General features: G+C 41.5%; 1 long non-coding RNA gene across 2 annotated transcripts in view; it reads left to right on the top strand.

The window, feature by feature from the left end:
- The window catches only part of LOC116965622, a 97,126-nt gene that overhangs the window by 50,484 nt on the left and 28,505 nt on the right, over positions 1-18,137 (top strand). For both annotated transcript variants that reach the window (XR_004409500.2, XR_004409501.2), the window contains exon 2: positions 6,357-6,624. This is a non-coding gene — a long non-coding RNA (uncharacterized LOC116965622). The remainder of the gene's footprint in view (positions 1-6,356; positions 6,625-18,137) is intronic.

An 18,137-nucleotide genomic window follows, 5' to 3' on the forward strand; every position in this document is an offset into this window, starting at 1 on the left:
GGGGGGTGTGTGGATCGGTGTCCCTTAGGGAAATCGGCTCATTATTTCTGTCTGTAAGCCTCTGCCTTGGGCACTGAAACCTGGAGCCAGAGTGTGGGACTTCCTCGGTTTGTCAAAATCACTCATGCCCAAATCTGCCAGGACAAAACGAAGGAAAAAGCTGAATTCAGAAGGTGGAGCTGCCTATCTTGCATCTGTCAGGAAGCGCTTTGACAGCTTCAGCAGAGTTGCTGGGGTGTAAAAGAGATCAGAATCAGACCCTAAATGCTTACAAATTAGCTTAAATTCCAAACCTGTGCTAGCAGGAGGAGTCAAGCATTGTGACAAGTCTTCAAACTCTTCACCTCCACCACCGGGCCTGGCTGAGGCACATCATTCACTTTATTTCTTTATTCCATGCATTCTCCTAGGGAAAAAGCCACACAAAACTGATTCCTGAGAAAACAAAGAACAACAACAAAAAAAGCCACAATAGTAAAAATTCAAAACCACAGAATAATTACATTTTACCTTTACAAAATTTGTCCCTTTTAGCTTAAAATTTAGAAACCAAACAAAAACAACAACCAAAAAAACCCCACCACAGAAGTCCCTCTCCTATTCTGTTTGGGGGCCTCCATGAGTTTCCATAGCACTTTACAAAAGATCTTTATTGAAGAAAAGATTGGACAAACTTTCCTTATATGTGTGGCCCTAGTCATTAATTGCCCCTGTCTTCTTTACCAAGGCCTTATTCCTATGTAAATACCCTTGCATAATGTTACAGGCTATTGTCAGGCCAGCGCCAGTCAGTCGCCACTTATATGCATTTTTATTTCAATCCGCTGTGCGGAGAATGAAAAGATGTCTGGACTTAAGCTGTTTACCAACTGGGCCAAAGCTGCAGTGTGGAAGAACTGAAGAAAGCACCAGGCAACTGCAGGAACAGACTTTGACAATGCAAGCAGCCATTTTCAGTTGAGTTATTAACCTACCCTGAAACTCTTCTAATCTATGCCTTTTTTAAAGAACAAATGTACTGAACCAAACATGAATGAGCCAGGACTATTAAGAGAGAAATCCTCTAAAGGACTATTGAGCGCAACATAGGTTTGTAATCATTTTGTCTCAGTTGCCTGCTACCAACATTATCAATGATGAAAATGCTTACTCAGTTGTGGGGGATTGTCTTGTAATTAAATGACAGCGCCGTACTGTAAAAGAACATGCAGAAACACAGGAGATACCGAGGGCTTTCAAACAAGCCGCTCGGAGAAAGGAGTAGGAATGGGGATGGATTACAAACCAACTTGAAAAACTGAATTAAGGACATCAGGATCTTCCTTTTAAAACACAAGCACTCTTTTAGGCTTGTTGGGGAAGGAAAAGCTGTCCAAATGGGCTCTCGCACACAGAATCCTTCAGATAAAAAGGAGCAAAAGTATGTAGAGGGAATTCTTTCTCCTTTAGGTTGAAAAAAAGCACAAAGATGGAAAAATCAAACCCTCACATATACTCACAGAAAAAGAAAAAAAATAACTTATAAGCTTGCTGCAGGCTACATCTTTGTAGTGACTTAATGGCACTACAATCTACATAGTGTAGTATTAGCCTTAAGAAACTCTTGACTATTTGCATGCATATTAGAATCCAATGAGAGCTTAATAAGTGCATATATATGACAGAGGAAACATCTCATTGCATAGTTAAAGCTAGAAAAAAACATTGAGGGAAGCAAAGTCTCAAGTTAATTACCATTACAATGCAATCAAGTACAGCAGTCATAGCTGAAAACCTCTTCTATTAAGACCGTTAGGCTCAACCTTGTCTCTGCAGGTCAGCTCCGGCACAGATAACCTTTCCAGCAGACAAATACATGCAAAATTGGCTCATCTAATTAAAAGCTCAGGGAGGTGTAGAAAAATACCAGCACATTGAGGCTGAGCAAATCACAGAGTACCCCCTCCAGCTGGATGAAGCTACAATATGTGGCTGCTGTTTGTTCTGGAAGGAAACTGAGTCACTTACCATTTCAATAGGTTAATCAATTGACAATTAAATGGAGAAATTGGTTAACTCTGCAACAATTAACATGACACTCTATTAAGTACACTTTCTAATTGCCACAGCTGCAAGTGAAAATTAACGTCTGTGTCAAAGTGGCTGCACAAGGTTGTGCTGCTTCTGGTGGTGGTGAGGTAACAAAAGTAGCTTTAAAAGCTCAGTGTTCATTTTAGACCCTTAAGCACAGTGGGGAAAGGGTACAGTGCAGAGCTCTATGGTTAGCTACAGAGGGTCTCCTATGTTTATGGTGTGTGTATGTATACCCCTAGGTCTACTAATATACACATCCCTGCTATAATGCATATCCCTTTACAACAACATTTAAAATCAGTTATAAGCTTCTTTGAGTATTAAAGGTCTATAATACACATATTTAGTGTACAAATAGTGTGTGTGTGAGTAAAGATATACATGAAGAGAGACTTAATTGCCCCCCCCCCCCCCTCAAAAGGTAAGAAATAAATAAAATAAATCAAATGGTCCAGTGTTGCTAGAATTGGTGCTTTGATGGCAATTCAGAAAGATTCTGGGTTTGCAGAAATATTTAGTTGTGATAAATGCCAGATCAGGAATCAGAGCAGACACCAGCTGAGCCTGGGTCCTCCTGAAGTCAGTGGAAACATCATCTTGTTTTTTCTCAGGACTGAAATATTTGGTTTATAGCAAAAGGTGCTGGGTTGTTATCCTGCAGGTTCAGTTCTCAACTCCTCTGTACAGCTCCTGGATGCTCTGCTAGAAGTAGAAGTAGGGTATAAAATACATGTGCCTTCCAGGGACAGTGCTCCTTGCTTCAGAAACGCTGGTGGTGGATCCCTGCTTCTCCCACACAGTCCTATGGACTGCGTGTTCAAAGTGGACATTCAGCAGGGCAGGGCTGTCTCTTGTGGTGCTGCAGTGGTTGTTTTGAACAGTTTGCAGGTTGTTTTGCAATACAAATAATCCGTGGATTCTTTATTTGGTTACCTTTAACCTCTCTTAATTTACATTGGAAAACCAGTGGTCTTGAGGTCCACCAGATCACTGCTTCTGGTCAAAACACAGAGATCCAGGATCTGGAGGAGGTGCTGTTCTGGAGAAGGAGCAGAGAAATCAGGCAACAAGCCCCATCCTCATTTAGGTGGCTTTTCTGGTGCTCACAAATCTACAGGAATGAGGTCGCATCTTTTCAGGTGTTTAGGGAAATCTGTTATTTTATGCATCCAGGATTATGATGGACCACCTGTATCACACATAGGTGGTATATGGTACAACCTTGCCTTTTAGCTGCTGCTTTCTATCCACTTTCTGTGGGTTGGTAGCATGGGAAGTGTCGCTCAAACAAAACCAGCCAGTTTATGCTAGCAATAACCTGTTTCCTACAAAGAGATATACGGGGTGTCTATATGGGACCCCAGTATGAGAAGCCCTATAGACTTGCAAGGACATGGTCAGGTTTTCCCAAAGTAAATTATATTACTTTTGATCTCTGCTGTGAAAGAAACAAAGCTGTAAATCATCAGAGCTAATAGTTCTATAATAGTAATTGTTTGGGGTGGTTTTTTTGGTCAAAACAAAAAGCCCAGGGAAAGACAAAAGGTTACATGAGTAGCTGTTGTTCAGAAAGCAAACCACGTGAATTACAGATTTCTGCAATAAGATGAATTAAGCTAAAAGCCATATTAAGCAGTATTACACATCTGCTGCATTTTTTAATTCCGTATGTGTCCTTGCTGTATGAGAGTGTTTATTGTTAGACTTGTTGTTCGGCTAATTGATAAAATCAAGCACTGATATTTTAACTCAGCCTGAATTCTCGACAGGCTGCAGAACTCCTTCCAGTTTGCCTTTCCAGAAACCCGTATCTGATGACAGGATGGAATTTTGCTAGGACAGCCTATTAGCTGCTTCATTTCCCAGTGATGGAGAATTTAGATTTGTAACAGACAGAAAAGCCAAAGGGACGGCGTCTGGTTTTTCCTCCATGAACAAAGTCTGTTGTGGCAGCAGGGAGGAGAACAAGGTCTGCCAGGCTTTGCCGTCCAACCTTGGAGTACCTGCAGCCACAGGAGAGGACTCTGTGGGAAATAGCGTGGATGTCTGATGTGCACCGAGATGTGTCATTCGAAGGGCCTGCTCGGCTGGCAGCTAACCAGAGAGCCCAGCAGCGCTGGTGGCAGCGGTTCAGGCTAAATAAATAGTGAGGAGTGAGAGATCAGGGTGAAATCCCAGCTCGGAGGAGTCGGCTGTTGGCTTTGCTGGGCCAGCACACCTCCACCGAAAAAAACCTTCCTCCTCGGAGAAAGCTGCTGAGCAGACGGTGCAAATCTTCGATGCAACACCTGGAAAGGCAGGAAAACTGAGAGCTTTCCTCTTTCTGCAGTGGCAGAGTTTCTGCTGCCACCCCTGCCCGAATCGAGGGGAGGTTTGTCCCCGGGTGCCATGGGTGTCGTTGAACATATACTTCTAATTGCAGCTGCTTTCACTCTAATTATAGCTCCGTTTGGTTAGGATTTTCCTCCAATCCCTCAATTCCCCTAAAGCAAACACCAGAGCACCAGAGTTGTAACCCCAGTGGGGACATTTATTAATAACCCCCTTGGCAAATAGGGAAAAAAATCATTATGCTATATTAGGCGCTAAAATATTTTCCCACTGCAAAGGCTAATTGATAAAACCAAGCAGCCATTATGGGACAATTAATGTTAAGATGAAAATAAACATGAGAACAAAACAAAAACAGGCTGACGGAGAATATTCTTTTCTGGCTTTGAGGCATTCCTTGCGAGTTGGAAATGTGATGCCAGTAAATAATCTGAGATTACCTGCCTTCATTAGAAAAGGAGAGAATAAATGGGGAATTGAAAGAAAGGATTCTTGCACACATCTTCCAGTGAGGGTGGTTACAACTCTTAAGGGATTTTGCATGTCTTTCCAAAAAGCCTTCTATTTTGAAATTTTCTATCAACTTTTCCTCTCCTGTGGCTGGAATTGACTTTTTTCCCCCTCCACAGAACAGCTCCAAATTCTGCACTTCACTGTAAAAGTTGACAAACATAATCTAAATGAGTTTGCAGCCCCAGAGAAAAATCCATAATGTTGTCATTTTAAATAATTACAAAAGGTGAAAAGAGAGAAATGATGATTTATCATCCTAACTATTCCCTCCTTCATGTTTAAAATTTGTGTGAAGGCTCTATCAAGGAAAGCTGTTCAGGGAAAAACAAAATCTGGTAACAGTCTGAACTTATTCTGAAAGGATTATCTTTTTATTTGTTATTTGTACAGTGTCAAACACCTTCAATCTTAACCTATGTCCAGGGCTCCCAGTTGGTAGCTGCTAGTACAAACCAAACAGTGAATGACCAGTAAAGAAGAACACACTGGTCCAGACACACAGTCCATGTACTAACTCAGCAGGATGGGGAAGGAGATAATGAAGACACAGACAAATAAGACACTTCCTACCTGATATTTTATTCATTCATCAAACAGTATTACCTATTCGTGTCCATGCAGGCAGGGGGAATTTTGCAGGGCTGATTAAAAGCAAGCAGAAGTGAAAAAGCAAAATAAATTCTTTGTTAGCCAGCAGTTTTTATTTTAATTAGATTTGTAAATTTTTACTTATTTTATGTTAGTAAGGCTCTCTAGCAGCTGAGAGTGCAATGTAAGTCCTGCCTAAATAAGTGGTGGATGCAAGAAATCCTTCACTTTATTCTTACCTGTCTGTGATTCAAAAAAAAAAAAAAAGTCACAATACTATGGTTTTTAAATAATAATAAAAATGGTTGAATGTGTCCTATAGTTATTTGAGGATTGCACATAAGCTGACAGAGAGGACTTGTCTCCTGTATATCACAGCAGAGGTTTTTGGGTGTTTCTTGGGAAAATTCCTCCCATGTTTGCTGGTGCAAGCCGTGTCATCTTCCAACATTAGGAGGACTCCAGTGGGTATTGTGGGTCAACTATGTATGTTGTTGCACTGCCAAACAAGTCCGGAGGGACTTGTCCATGCTGCATCGAAGGTGGGGCAGGACCTTTTAACCAGGCACTTCTTGACCCTTAATGAGCAGCTGGCCGTTCATGGAGTTAGCAGCCTGAAGGTAAACAGCTATGGAAAAGAAGGTCCCTCTTTAACGCACTGTGCTCAGAAGGGGATGGTGTGTCCTCAGGCTGCCTGAGGGCAAACACATCTGCCCATTTACCTGTAGCCCAGCAGAGATTACACTTTGCTTCCTATCACATGTCAGAGGGCAACAGTTCATGGTGAGTTGTAGTCGGAAGATTTGAAGACATGTAGTTGCTCACCGTCCTTTCGTTCACCTCTCACACAGGGGCGTCTTGTCCCTCTTTGAACATCTGGACTGGTGGGTGCAGCTGCGTTCCCTGGGAATAGAAGTCCCCACGGAGAACCAGAGGCAAAGCTGAAGGCGGGATTCAAATCTTCTTCACTCCACATGTGCTGGTCCAGCATCAAGGGAGATGTCATGGCAGCAGCTCATCCCAACTCTGCGCACTTTGGAAGGAATTTGGGGGTGTCCCAGGTCCTCCTTGACAATTTTGTGGCCCCAAATCATCACTTACACAGAGGTCAGATTGCAGGTGAGTGTTAAAAGAGACTCCTGGTTGTATTGATGGCATCAGCTGGACTCTGTTATTGTGTGGCCTGAGATCCTCAGTTTTCAGGGGATAGCATATGACAAGTATCAGGACAAGGTGGGAAAGGAGGAATAAGCTGGACATGGATATTCCTCCTACCAAATTGGTTGCAAATTGGCCATCCCAGTGTGTCATCCTAGATATGGACTGTGAAGAATTAAGGATCAGGGATTAGAGATTTCACTTGTTCTAGACATCTATAACTTGGATTAGGTTTTAGCTCATATGGCTGGGAAAAAAAAATTGAAACTATAATGTCAAAACTTCAGAAAGTAAATAGTCAAAAGCTCTTTGACAGTTTTTTGTTTTGTTTTGGTTTTTTTTTGTGTGTTTTTTTTTTTTTTTTTTTTTTTTAAAGAAGGAAGCCTAAAGGGGAATCCTCTGTGTCAGGGAAGGCAGAAACTGAGAGCAGAGCAGGGACCCGCTGAGTGTTTTTGGGTGCTGGGGAGCAGCATTACTGATTCCCCTGGGTGACCCCTCAGTCTCTGGCAGGCAGGGAGCTCCACTCTTGGCTGGGTGTGCCAGTCCCACTGCACCACTCCCAGGCTCCCACCATCCCAAAAAGCAGAGAAAGAGCCAGACATTATGAAAGGCACCTATTACTAGCTGAGCTTGGAGCCACACCGAAATAGCTCTGCTCCTCCTGCATCCCAGATTAGTGCCAGCACACATCTCTGTGCAACATGTTACCAGCTCTGATCCATGGTCTGGCCCCTGGGGCCTCCTCAAACTGGCCCACCACACTTTGCAAGAGCTCTAAAGTAAGGATTGCACAGTAAAACATGTCCTTAATTCCCCCTCCATGTTCATGATTCCATTTAGATACAGCCTTTTGATCACCAGCCTCCCTCCCTAGTCTCCTTCTTTCTTACTCCCAAGAGCTCCTATCAGTGTTTATTACACACCCATTTTCCTTCTTTTCCTTTTTCCCTATATATCTGCAATGCTGTGGTTTTCATGCTGCCCTTCATTGTTGCTCAGCCTCTTCATTCAAATCTGGACAATTTCTCATCCTGTTCTGCCTGGGATCTTCAACAAGACCTGGAAGGAAGAATTGCACAGAAACCCCCCATGCTCTGCTGCTGCTTTTGCTGTACAAGAGTACAGCTTTGAACATAAGGACCCTTTCAACTCTGCCCATAATAAAGGCAGCACATTTCCCAAGTTAGAAATTATTACAGATCTTGTTTAGATCCCCATCACTTGAGCTGCAGACAGAAAGTGGTGTGGTTAAGGGAAGGCCATATATTTCTTAGTCTCTCCTTTAGCTCCACTACTAATGCTTGGCTGGGACTCACACCTTCTCTTAATATTTGTTGTTCTCTTCTGAGAGCTTGCTGCAATTTTTTCCCTTTCCCAGTTTGCAGCCCATCTATCCATCCTTTCTTTTCCCACTTAGGACAGTTCTCCAGACCATAGTTTCAGGAGACAGACATTTCCATCCCAGTGTTCTCCCACCACTACTGAGCAGCTTCAGGCTTTGCTCCCACTATAACAATGAACCTACCTCATGTTCACTTGTGGGGGACATCCCTTGGTGCCCACAGTGAACTTTTGGGTCAGTAATAAGACAAACCCAAGACTGGGACCTCATTTCATGAATGAGCACAGGGAACTCATTCTGAACATAAGAAAACCTGGTTTTGCCGTGAAGGTGGTTGACCCCTGCTCAGGCTGCCCAGATAGGCTGTGGAGTCTGCATCTGTGGGGCTACTCAAAACCAGGCTGGACACAGTACCTGACCCTGACTGAGCTGCTCTTGGATGACCCTGACAACCTCAACACTTCTGTGATCCTCTGAACCTCTGTCCCTGGGGTTTTTTTGAAGCCTCTAAGGTCTCTCTCCTTGCTTCTTCTCACCACTTTCTTCCACTCTTGGATTTTCTGTTTCATCTGGCTCCTGCTGGAAGCTCTGCCTCTCCTCTTTCTCCTCCTGACACTTTCTGGCCTCTTGGACACCAATTTGGCTTTGTGCTGCCTATTTTTTCTTGTGATCTTCCCAGCTCCGCTGTAATTCAGAGAAAAGTATGGAGGATCTAAGCAAGATGAAGAAAGCATATGCATTATCTCACACATAATTGATTATGTAGAAATGATGCTTAATAGTTAACACATAACAATCACACTTGGACTCCCCAAAGGCTCTCGCTTTTAAAATTGGTGGCCAGTATATACTCTAATGTGATATATACGTGCCATTATATCTATATGTGAGTCAGCTTCAGAAAATAGCCAAAGGTCTGGAGCGGAGTTTTGGAGCAGCGACTGGTGCTCCCTTGCCCCGTGTTTGAGCTCTTCCTCCCTGGTCCTGGACATCGAGGGAGCACCGTGGTGGTGCAAAGTCACCCTGGCCATGGGTGGGGGTGCCCTGCTGAAGGCTGGGGACAGGACAAGGGCACCAGCATTTCATCTGACCACCTCTCTAGCATACGGAGTGAGGATATTTGTGCTGCTCGGTTTGTGCCTGGGACCTGAACCAAGTACCACTTAAGGATGCTAATAGAAGTGGAAGAGTTTATTTAGCCAAGCTATTAGTATTTTGGGGTATTTCCATGTTACCTTATCACCTCAAAAAGAGGCAGACTGCTTAAAATGCTCAATATTTAGAAAATCTTGTTTCTTCTCTCCCGCCTTATGTTATTGGTGTGGAATATTCTCTTCTTAAGCACACTGCAATAATATTAGATAATTACTTAGCTCATTTTTCTATACGGGTTTTGGTAATTCATAATTGTCTCAGAGCTGAGAAAATGTTTCCTTTAAGAAGGTTAAACAAAGAGTTTATTGACATTACTGAAGATTGGTTAAAGAAAACATTATTAAATAAAAGGAGCTTTATTTAAACACTAAATTAATCATTTAAAGGCAAATTAGAGGTCGTAACTCCTCCTAAATAAATAATGTTAAACAATAATTAGATATCCATTTTAGATTACAGGCAGGCACTTGGGTTCAGTGGGCTGAAAAACAAGTTTCTTCTCATCTCTTCAAATTTGTTCAATATACATAATTAAAGCGAATCACTGCCCCGCTTAAATTTTCCATTCTGAGATTAAAAAAAGATTCCGTTTGTAACTGTGTGTCATATTCGCCATTAGATGATAAAACATCTTTAAAGCTTCACTTTCATATAAACAGAAGAAAAGATGAGAGAATCCAGAGAGATCCCCAGCAGTGGAAATCGATTCTCCTAAGCTACCGGTTACAGTTATCAATCTTATCAAACAGGCCGATGCATGAGTGCCCTCAGCCACTTTGATTTGTATGATCTCTCTTTGCCAGAGTTAACCTTTCCGACGTTACGGCGTGTGCAATATGCACTATCTGGGCTATAATTACACTCTCTTTCATTAGAGCTCTTAGTCATCTCTTAAGTGTGAGATAAAATTAAAGAAACCATCCCTCTCTCTTATTTCATTATGTGGTTTGTGTTTTTTTTTTTTTTTTTTTTTTAATTTAAAAAATGTTTTTTTCAAGGCTCTGAGTAGTTTTGCTTGTGGTTTCCTATGAATATGAACAAACCTTCTCCCTTGTCATCCCCTTTCAAAGAGGGATTCAGGACAGGGAGTCACAAATGCTGCATCTCGCATCTCGCTACTGCTGGGTTTGCATTAGGCCTCCTCAAAATGACGATGGCTGTTGAGCGTTGACAGGAACCATACCACCGTCTTCCAGACCTTTCGGAGGGCTTTCCTAGCCCTGGTGCCAGCCGCCTTAATAAAAAGCACTGGGAATTTTTGTCTGCTGTGATACAAGTGTTAAGGAGTTAGATTAATGAAATCTGACGTTAGCGCTGATAAATAATGACACCACCGAAAGCAACCTCGGTGGTGGATGGCAACATCAAAAAGCACAGCAGATTTCACTCTCTATTAAGGGATTGTCCTGTGAGGAAGCAGAGACGGTGGTGAGGGGAAAGCTGGATGGTCTGGCAATATTTTACACGAATCTCCCATCAGTAAGCGAGATTTTTTGCACCGAGCTGCTGCTCTGCTTCTGCATTTGCCACGTTTGATTTTAGGCTGATGCTATCAATGGAGAGCGCTGTCGAAATGATGCCGTGTCGTAGACATAGTACTCAGTGCGAGTGAATATTGCATGGCTAAATGTCATCCAGAATTGCATACTCGCCATTAGCTTTGGCTACAGTTGTTTTCCATACTTCTCCCTGGCACACAGGCTCCTGTTCATTCCTCTTTAATTACCAGGACTAAGGTGAACATAACTTTACATTATGCTAGAATATATATTTCACCTATTTTCTTGCTGCTTCTTTTTCTCTTATTTTAAAATGAAAATGGCTGATGCTAGAGATATTATTAACCCCTGCATATGTTATCTCGCGCCTCACACAGATCGTCAGGGTCCACAACAGTGGCAGGGATTGCAGATTTTATTTAAATCCATGTTCTAGGAAGAATAACCTCGCAGGGAAAAGTTGTTTTGTACAACCCCGATATCGCTCATTAGCTAGCGAACACAAAGGAACGGAACAGGACTTTTCTGATTATTTTAGTGGTTTTTTTCCCCTTAACTACTGAATTTACACACAAAAAGAAAGGCACTTTGTATTTAAGGTTAATCAAGTTTCAGTACAATTTTTTACAAACTGGAATCACACTAATCTTTTTTTTCTTGCTCTAATGTGTGGCTGTTGAAATCCTTAGCTGTGATAAATTAAGCTACTTATTAATCTAATTATCGTACATTCATCCTAGAAACTTTCATGTGACTTGAAAAGGCTATTCAACCTTTTCCCTCCCCTCCTAGAAAGGGCTCAACCTTGCACCAATTAAGATCATTCTGAAGTAATGCTTTAAAAAAGCTTTCTTTAATCACCCAGTGGAACATGGGCTGATGGTAAGCAAACTAAAAGCTGTGAGAAAAGTTTACCTTACCTTTAAGTCTGAACATTCTGAGTTGGAAGAGGAAGGTATTCCTCTCTTCCTCCTCTTCTCTGCTTTCCTAAATAAGTCCATGAAATTATTTAGCAAGAAATGTTGTTAATGAAATTGCTGTCTTTTCTCTGAGCATAGCAAAGGACAAGATGGGAAGATGTACTCCAACAAAACCCACGGAGCCTAATTCACTATTGGGATAAAGGGAACTTTTTGATTCCCAGAGAACATATTAACCATTCGGATTTTATAGGTATTGTCATTTTAAAGCCTTATCTATTGATACGAAAACATCCTGATACCAAAGTATCCAAAGAATTAAAAAAGAAGAAAAAACCCCAAGAATGGAAAAGAAATAGGTTGCAAGCGTATCCTATCTTAAACATCCATTCATTGCCAATTGGTTTTGTTACTTTTTCTTAATAACCACATAAATGGAGCTATTTTATATTCAAATTAAACTAGGTATTAATTTGAATGCAAAGCAGCTCAATTTGTGCCGTTTCAATGACAGGTTTACCCCCAGACAGAATTTATGAACAGCCCAATGTGGGGGAAGTCCGCTTCTGCTCGTCACCCCCTCTCCGTGCCTAGCAAACTTGCTAACTGTGAATAGTTTTTGAAGTGAAGATTAAAAGAGTGGAATTATAAAGTATAATTACATTTTATTGAAACTCTAGAAATCAGAAAAAAATTCAGCAGGAAACTTTTAGTGAAACATGATGTGTTGTCATTATCATTAAAAGATAAAAGTTCCATACTGTTTTTATCTGTTTATTTGGAAGAAATCCAGCCTTTGCAGTTACGCAGGAAACAAAAAACTGGAATGCAGGAGTAATTATTAAAACTGTGTGATTTGTTATCTCAGCTACTGTCTTTCCAAATGGTAATGCGATATCAGCAGCTGCAGACGGTCGCTGATTTCCTCTATTAGTAAACAAGTGCTTTGGAGACCTGTGTGAGGCACTTTAAGCCCACTACTCCCCGAAGTGCTGTCAGGCTTAACTACTAATCCATGGTATTTCAGAGCACTGGAAATTCATCTTTATAAAACCTGAACAAAAAAGGGAAAAAGCCTGGAGGGCAGGAGCTCCCTCTGGTGAGACAAATGACATGTTCATTTATTAATGAAACAATAACCCTGGAAAGAGGATCAAAGCACATTCCATCCTCACTTTACAATCCCCAATTTTCTCAGGCCATACCATTTAATTGAGCCATGACAATGGAATACTTAATTGTTACGTTAAAGTTTGAAGAAGCGACTTCTTCAGAATCAATGTTCATTTCTGGATTATGACAGTATAATGTCACCAGCTTGTAGCTGCTGGAATTTTATTTACTCTCTTTCTTTATGCAGAGAGAGAGAAAGAGCTCATTTTGTTCTTTTACCAAAGGTCTCTTATCCCTAACTATAAGCAGGGATATGTATACCTATACTGTAGGTAAATCCCAGCTGCTGGCCCATTGCTGTGCTGAGGTTGTGCCCAGGGGGACGTGGCTGGGGGTGACTTCTACAGCAGAAGGAGAAATGCGGGTGGTGCAGCACCTTGGAAAAGTAAAAGAAACCAGCTTTTGATCAAAGATTTAAAAGAAGCTGAACTATGGAGCTGGCCTTGCTGCATCCTCCTTCCTTAAGGTGCAACAGCTCATTGCCAAAGTAGAGGGAGCATTTTAATTTCAGTAGCTCTGCTATCAGGAGAGCTTGTTGGTGGGTTTGGATTGCATGTGCAAAACATTAAATGTGAGCACTCCTGTCTTATTAATGGCTTGGCCTCTTGACTCCCATTTGAGAATGTCTTTAAGTGCATGCACATGCCTCTGCAAGCACCAGTGAGGTCCCAGAGCTCTCCACGGGATCCTCCAGCTCTGCTTGTGCATCATCACCATCCTGAATCTGGGCCACAGGCAAATCTTAGTCCATCCTGCTTCTCAAAGCCAGTGTTACTTCAGTGCCATCCCCCATTTAACAGGTCTAGGAGCAGCTATGATTACATTGCAAACCTGCCCACCCTGCTTTGTGTATTTTTTACTTTCTCCCAGTGCTTAAAACATACGGATGCCTCTATGGGAATGCTTAAAGGGCTTTTGATTCTCACCCTGATTTCAAATAAGGTCATAGAGGACCTCCTGGTTCTTTCCTGGAGGTTCACATTGTCTGACATCGAAGTTTTGAGGCAAAAGGACCATCCTTCTGTTTTTGTGCCCAGCTGCTGCTGGTGTCCCCAATATTTTAAAAGGACATGAAGAAAATAGAAGTGCCCAAAATAAAAGCCAGGTTTCCAAAAAGAGTGCTATAACTTATGAAATAAATGCATGTGTCACTCTGTCTCTCCAAGTGTCCTTTCCCTGACATCTGATTTTATCAAAGTTTTTATTGGTGACTCATTTTATATAATGGATATTTACTGACTCAGTATCCAGTAGTGATTGCCTGCATTCTTTTTCTTTCAGCTTAGATGTCATTTTCTGGGTGCCTGTAAAGAAGCAGCTAGAAAGGCTATCATGCATGAGTGTCTGCTACCTTTAAATTAATACATTATGGTTTATTAATTCTTCTTATGACATGTATTATAATACACTTGCATGTACATAGCGCCTATCATATAAGAACCCTGAGGCACTTACAAACATTAACTAAGCCTTACAATCTTCTTACTTTGGGTAAACAGGGACAGAGGGAGGTTAAGTCTGTCATCCTGACAGCTCTGTGGCAGCTCAGCTGGGCACAGAACCTCTATATCCTGACACCTTGTAGGCTCTAGGGAGCTCACGCTCCCCACAGGGGCTAGTGCTCTCCATAGAATGGCTACTGCACCCTGTAGGGTGGCCACTGCACCTGGCAGGATGGCTAATGCTCCCTGTTCCTCCATATGCAGTGAAGATGGTTTGTAGGACTGGGAAAATGGGTCAGAATCTCAAAGGGATCACAGCTGAATTACCTATACTTAAGCGTATTTCCCCTCCGTCCTTATCTGACTTAAGCAATGGGCTAGGCATTGGCTATGCAAGGAAGCGAGTAAATCCTGGTTGCTCAGCAGAAGTACAAATCATTCTTAAGATCGGTTTGAAGAGGGTAATAGAGAAAGACAGAGCTGTTGGGAAATCCATCTAAGCAACAAGTCAGCCTTAAGGAGTGTAAGTGCAGCCCAAAGACACTGAAATCTCTGCACCAGCTAAGACCTGTTCTGTAGCATTTAATAGAAAATACGATCTGTCCACTTTTCTTGTTCTAAACACTAAGTGCTGAAATAGAAATGGGGTGGGATGGGGACCCTTTGAGACTGGAGCTTCAGGATGCATAATTCTTAAAAGAAATACATCACACTGCAGGGGAGTAGCTCAGGGGAACCCTCCATGTAGGGCAGGTGAACTCTTGCTGCATTCCTGACACAGAAGTGAACAGATGAGAAAGTCTGAGTAAATGAATTGTGTAACAAAGCCCAGAGGGACTCTATTTTTTTTCCCCCCTGGGGTATTAAGAAATCTGTGCAAAAATTCTCTGCCTTCCAGAGGGCACCATGTGAAAAGCACAGTGCAATTTCCAGTGTGTCTGTGAGCTGAGGTCCTTTATTTATTTCCTTGTGTGTGTATTGCAGCAGGGTCTATCTGACCCGAACCTTCAGGTTGGATATCAGGATACCGCAAATACTCCTAGCAATAGGGGTGAGGTGATGGGGACCAAAGGCAATACGAGCCACCCTGGATCCCTCTGCACAGAGCTATGGAGGCTGGTCCTGAGTCCTCTTCTTCCCATGGACACTTCTCTGGTCCCACCATGTCCCCTTGCAAAGACCCATACATGCCTGGGGGTTCGCCCTCCACCAGCAAAACTTGCCTAGTTTTCCCAGAGATAAAGAGGAAAGACCATCTGGCAGAGAAATATTAAAAGGAATGGTTATCCCTTCCCTTTGTGGGAAGGTGAGTACTGGGATGGGAAGCAAGAGCTGATGTCAAGGGCTCAGAGAGGAGGATGAGGTCTGTCCAGCAACACAAGCTAAGTCCGTCTGTCCCAGCTGCTTGTGTAGGTGAACCTGGCTCCCTCTGCCCTGCTCCTTACCTATTGAGTCCCTGGAAATCCGATTACTGATCCAGGCCAGCCGTACATGCAGCCAAGCAATTACATTGTTTTTTCTCCACTGCAGCTCTGTGGGTTCTGCAGTTGAGGTTTATAGGAAAACAGAATTTTGAGACAAAAAAAACCCATGCTTGATTATATTATTATTATAAAGACGGCTTATGGTACTGGATATTACTATTCTGTTCGGTAGTGATTAAGGGTTCCAGTTGAAACTGGATGATTTATTATGTTTTACTGAGGTATAATGAGAGCTGGGAAATGAAGGGAATAGGAAAAGACAGGGAGTGGAGGTGCGGTGAGCTGCAGTGTGGGACGAATAAGTACCTGGTCCTACAAAGATGTAGTTCTGCCCATGCATTCACCTCGGTCAATATTCTCCACGCACAAAACAAAGAATGTGGCCATCTCTGGCAACAACACTGAAGTTCAACCAAGGTCATAGCATGGAGGAGAAGGGCCCCCCATGCCTAACCAGAGTGTCCCCATCCTCCCTAGGCTGGACCCCTGAGCTTTCTCATCCTGGAGTGGGTTGTAATACTGTGCCCATTTTGTCTGAGCCCGGGGAGGTTTTGGACAGCTGTCTTGGGAGCAGGGCATGGCAAAGGCATAACTTTCCCAACGGTGAATAGGTGAGCTTTTGGAACTGCAGAGGAAATGTTTTCTCACACAAGTTTAAGATAATAAACTCAACTGACTGTGCAGACACCAGGAAGAAATATTTAATTATCCTTCTCACCATTATGAGGAACTTCTGCCACTCTTCAGGTTATTATACAGTAAATAACCAGTTTTCTAAAGGACAGAGCTGTTTTAATTATATGACAATGAATGCATAATTATTATGTTTGTTAGGAATGAATCACAAGACAACAGACTTGATATTGCTGCTCTAGTTAGTGCATCTTAATTACTTTTTCATTTATTTTGCATATAAAAGCTATTTGCTAATTGTCTTTGCTGTAAATATGCAAAATATAATTAGTCATTCATAATTCTTTATGTGTTATCTAACTGTACATTTGTTACTGAGGAATGTATATTAAAGTTTGAATATTTAATGGGTTTTGTGGCATAGAATATTTTTGTACAAAGTTTTCAGGAAATATTAGAGACATAATTTAAACCTTCTTTTAACCCCTTTTCCTATGCAAACTACTGTTTCCCGTAAAGACTAGATATTGATAAATTAAACCCCCTGGAAATCCATTTCTATTTTCTGAGCATACAATATAAATCCACTGCTGATGATATGAAATGCCTCTTGGTCTCAAACTGAAACCAGAGAGATTAGAGCCTGTTAAAAGTATTGCAAGTTGCTCTCTACACTGAATTTAAACCGTAAGTACTGAGTTGCAAATGCATTCAAATCATACAGGAATATCAAATGCATTTATCTTTGGTGTAGGTTTGTTATTGTGATAGTAGTGCCATGTTGAAGAAGAATATGTGCTTTATGATAGTTGTTGATTAGAGCAAGAAGTCATCATTCCTGCTTATTGTAAAGCTATTAAATTTTTGTCAAATAATAAAATAGACTAGATTTTAAATCTTAATTTTGTTCTTTAATTTTGGCACTTGTTGGATCTCTCTTTAGTTGCATTGATTGCCCTGAATTGGAATCACAGGTCCGGCTAAAACACTGTGCCTTTCCTTCTTTATGCCTTCTTTTATTTTTCTTAAGGCTTAGGCTAGTTTCATCTGTAATTAGCACTCCGTAAGGCCCACAGTTCCTGGGAATGTTTTACATTGTGATTAGATTCATTACAGAGATTGACTGGTTAAAATGGGCCATGTGTTTTGGAAGTTGAATTAAAGTCCAGGTCTCAAGAACCTCCGCAGATAATTATACATTATCTGTTCACTCGTCTCGGCGAAACGCTGCTGGTTCATTCTCCTGATGCATGTCACATTCTACATTTTTTCATCTCAAACATTTGATTTACTATCCAGTTGTACTGTTAATCCTATGTCATGACACTCCTATTCACTTCTGCTTTTCAACTGAAAGCAGCTTCCTATGAAGATAAAGCTAGGTAAAATCTATTGTAAAGGAAAGAATAACTTGAATGCAGCTATCATATCGAAAAGAAAACACACTCCTCCACTCTTCACCCTTTAGACGCTCTGAATACTTTTCTTAATGATGAAGTCAAATAGAATAGCCACTGAGAATACAAGCCATGGTTATTTTTTTTTTTTTCTCTTCAGAAGTAATCCGGCTCTGTAATTCTGTAATTGTTCTTATTTACGTTGGGCAAATCTTTTTAAACTAACATATATAAAAACAGAGTGACAGTAGGGTATAAATTAGAAAAAACCCCAAAAAAACAGCTAACATGCTTCAATAAATTGTGATATGAATAAATCATACATATCCCTACTTATCAAACAAGTATTTAGAAGCAAATTTAAATAATGCTATTTAATGCTGGCACTTGCATAAAACCCACAACTGTCAGTGACATTTTTTTCAAGCA

Source organism: Tyto alba, unplaced genomic scaffold (genome assembly GCF_018691265.1).
Source record: "Tyto alba isolate M040663 unplaced genomic scaffold, T.alba_DEE_v4.0 Super-Scaffold_29, whole genome shotgun sequence".
Taxonomy (NCBI): Eukaryota; Metazoa; Chordata; class Aves; order Strigiformes; family Tytonidae; genus Tyto; species Tyto alba.